This window comes from Etheostoma spectabile, chromosome 22 (genome assembly GCF_008692095.1).
Source record: "Etheostoma spectabile isolate EspeVRDwgs_2016 chromosome 22, UIUC_Espe_1.0, whole genome shotgun sequence".
NCBI classification, from domain to species: Eukaryota; Metazoa; Chordata; class Actinopteri; order Perciformes; family Percidae; genus Etheostoma; species Etheostoma spectabile.
Window position 1 is genome coordinate 16,744,557 of NC_045754.1, and position 3,510 is coordinate 16,748,066.

Genomic DNA, 3,510 nt, shown 5'->3' on the forward strand with positions numbered 1-3,510 from the left:
AGTGGAAGCATGTAGATATTAAACAGAATAGACCCCAGGATGGATCCTTGGGGAACTCCGCACGTCATATTTGTATGCTCAGATGTATAATTACCTAAAGACACAAAGTCGTCCCTATTAGTAAGTAGGATTCAAAACCGTTTAGTACTGAGCCAGAAAGGCCAACCCAGTTTTCCAGTGTTTAGAAACCTTACAGTTTACTCTGTAGATCATGCAGAGACCCTGGAGCCCTATAAGAAGAAATATGTATGACATGCATGTGCACAGCATGCAGTTTAGAAGGGAGTGAAAAAGTAAAGCAACCATTTATGAGCTGAAGGCAGCTACACTGAGCCCCCATTCACCAGGAATGGATGGGCTTGCCTCCGATACCTTTCCTTGTTAAACAGATTTGGAATTTTATATTTGTGTTCATTGTAAGCACTTTTTCAACAGTTACAAAGAGGTGTAAAACAAAAAAAAGAACATTTTAACAAACCCATCTGCAATATTAATTGAAAAGCATGCACTGTTGGCTCCATTAAGGCTTCCTTGACTGAACCATAATCACATGTGACAAAGTAGCCATAATATTAGCATAACAATAGCAATTTACATAAGAATAATAATACCATAGGCCACTAAGTACACCAGCAAATTAAAGTCAACAGGACAGATGATGTATCAACTGCTGGCCCACAAAAACTCAACTAAATTCAGAAAACAGTAACTCCCCAATAGAAAAGCTCACACACTACTGTATTACTCATAGATCCAATTATTAGACAAACAGCATGGGATTGACAGAATACAGAGGCCAAAGGTGAAAACGCTTAGCCACAATAGCAATCATAATTTGTGTTGCTGGCTCACAGTCAGAAACAGTTTGGCCTCACCCAGTGGGAGTCAGTGATGATTGATTCTTCATATAGAACTGTCACTATAGCACAGACTGAGATCTTACCAGTGTGCAGTCAATCTTTAGGCGTCTCATTTAAAAACGTGGCGTGTACAAAACGGGGCTGAAAATGTGCGTACACCACTGCCAACGCAACGTTGTGATTTATAAAAAAATAAACAGTACGGAAGACTGTGCGGTCCTCCGCGCAAACTCTGACCCATGCATACGCACATTTTGGAGACAATGGGAATCTGCGACACAGATGTGAGGTGATGAACTAATGTCAGACTGCAGAGAGTAAATGTGGGAATAAATATTGTTGCCTCACACACATTTTTTTACTCCATATCATCCACGTTATCATGAAGATTAAATCCAGCAGTGTTATTTTTGCTTGTACTTGAGATACTTGTTCCACTCTGGGGAAGCCAGCTATTTACAGCTAAGTGTTTTATATAAATATTTTATTCTTCAACTTTATCATTAAGGCTTGTTTGGAAATAATATAATCTTATCATATATGTCTTGTATATCGAAGCTGTCCCAGAGGGCCGTAATTCTTGCCTTTGTGGACGGTATTATTAATATTGGTAGTCTATAGATCAGGTTTACCTACACTGTGCAAGAACAGTGTAGGTAATAGTTTATGTAGTAGTTTATAATTCAATTTGCAGCAATTCCAGAGCGTCTGAGAATGTTTTTGCTTTTTCCCTGCCAGTTTTCATTATTCGGCGTAAAGAAAGAACAACTGCCAGGGTCATTAACATACTAATCAGCATTCATGAGGTGCTTTGCATTGACTATTTACGGTTAAAAAATGGGCGTGTACAGGGCAGGACAAGATGCTGATTCACGTACGCACACTTGTGGGGAATCTGTAAATTACAAAGGGAATATTGCTTACCGGTGTGCGTAAGCATGGTTTTATGAATCAGAATTTTTTTTGGCGTACGCCATTTTTGGCATTTGGGAGTATGTAAGCTTTTAGTAAGGATCCAACGTACAGTTTTTAAAATGAGACCCCACAATGTTTTGAAAACTAGTTATGATTTTTAAAAAGTGGAATGTGCTCTCTGAAATGAATCAGCGAATGAATCACATCTCATATATTCCAATGTTCCCCTTTATATCTTCTGTTGGATTGCAACCCAACATTTCATGTTGTCAAAAGAGAAGGGTTAGCTTGCCACTTCAATTTGACACATCAATATCATGAAGTGATGAAGAACTTTAATAGCTTTTTCAGCTTCTTAGCGTTTATCTTTTCCACACTTTTCTCTTCCCATGTACACATATGTCAATACGACACAGACCAACAGACTCATACTCAAGGGCAGCAGTGTGATGTCATGGTGGATAGGACATTTCAGAGCTTTGGGGGCTGAAGCAGTCAACGGTCTAAATCACATCCCCTGGAGGATAATCTAACCAATGATTTAGAGGAAGTCACCGAGACACTCTCAGGAGGGTGGAAGGATACTGTATATTAGTGTGTGACTGACTGTGGGGTTGTGTCTGTGTATAGTATGTGTGTGAGCATGCAAGGGGGGGAGAGGTTATACACCTTACACTGTCTCTCTCTTTGAGGCCCCCTTGAGACCAATTACCAACACTCTGTGGCTTCACATACACACACACTTGTAATCTTACACCACATAGGAACTGGTGCTGCTTGACTGTGTGATCAGGATAATGGCTCAACATGAGCTCCATACTGCCAATATTCATGACTCTGGATAGACCACTTGAAGAGCGGAATAGTTACAAAAAAAATACACAAGCACACGCAGAGATAATTACAAAATGCAACTTCACTTTATTATTCAATATGTCCAATCAGAGTAGATGTGAGGGGAAAGTTAGCCAAGGAAGGGTCTGATGACACTAACGCTGTGTAATTGTAATAGGTCAGGATGATGGACAAACAGATCGACAAGAAGCCTCTTCATTTTTGCCTCTTTCCTAGTTATTTACATTGAATTGGACACTAAACTTGTTCCAGAGCACAGAGAGCTTTATGTCCATGTTTGGTACTAAGCTTGGTCTTAGAGTTTTCTTACACACAACTCTGCAGGCCAACATTGTTTCAAGAATTACACTTCTGGGTGATTCATTTTCTCAATATGCCTCTAAGTGGACACATTGTAGTCCGAACAAAAGCAAGCTCCTGGGGTGCATTTGATCATATTCTCTGAACAATTCCCATATAGTCAGACAACTTATGTCTGAAAACAATGACTTGTTCATGTACTGCATACTAATACCTTGCTGGACCTATCACTCATCCATTTCACATTCCTCTACTGTAATTAATGCTATAGACAGCTAATGCTCCACAGGAGGTAATGGCTATGAATAATGACCATACTCTTACATAAATAACATGGTGTAGGTGAGTGTGTAGGTGTGCTAAACAATGAGGCTATTCACATAGCACACATGCATTATACATGTATTATGTGGGAATGTATGCATGTATATGTTTGATTGATTGATGAGAATGATGTGCTGTGACAGTGGAGCCCTGGGGCTGAGGTTTTAATTACTGGTAGGAGAGGAGCTTGCTGGTCCTGCTAACACAATATATTTACCATGGCTGACAGACAGACAGACAGACAGACAGACAGACA

At 39.8% G+C, this 3,510-nt stretch overlaps 1 long non-coding RNA gene across 1 annotated transcript in view; it reads right to left on the reverse strand.

The window, feature by feature from the left end:
* Positions 1–1,139: 1,139 nt before the first annotated feature.
* Positions 1,140–3,510, reverse strand: part of LOC116672126 (uncharacterized) — a 23,734-nt gene continuing 21,363 nt past the window's right edge. The window contains exon 4 of the long non-coding RNA XR_004327470.1: positions 1,140–1,273. This is a non-coding gene — a long non-coding RNA (uncharacterized LOC116672126). The remainder of the gene's footprint in view (positions 1,274–3,510) is intronic.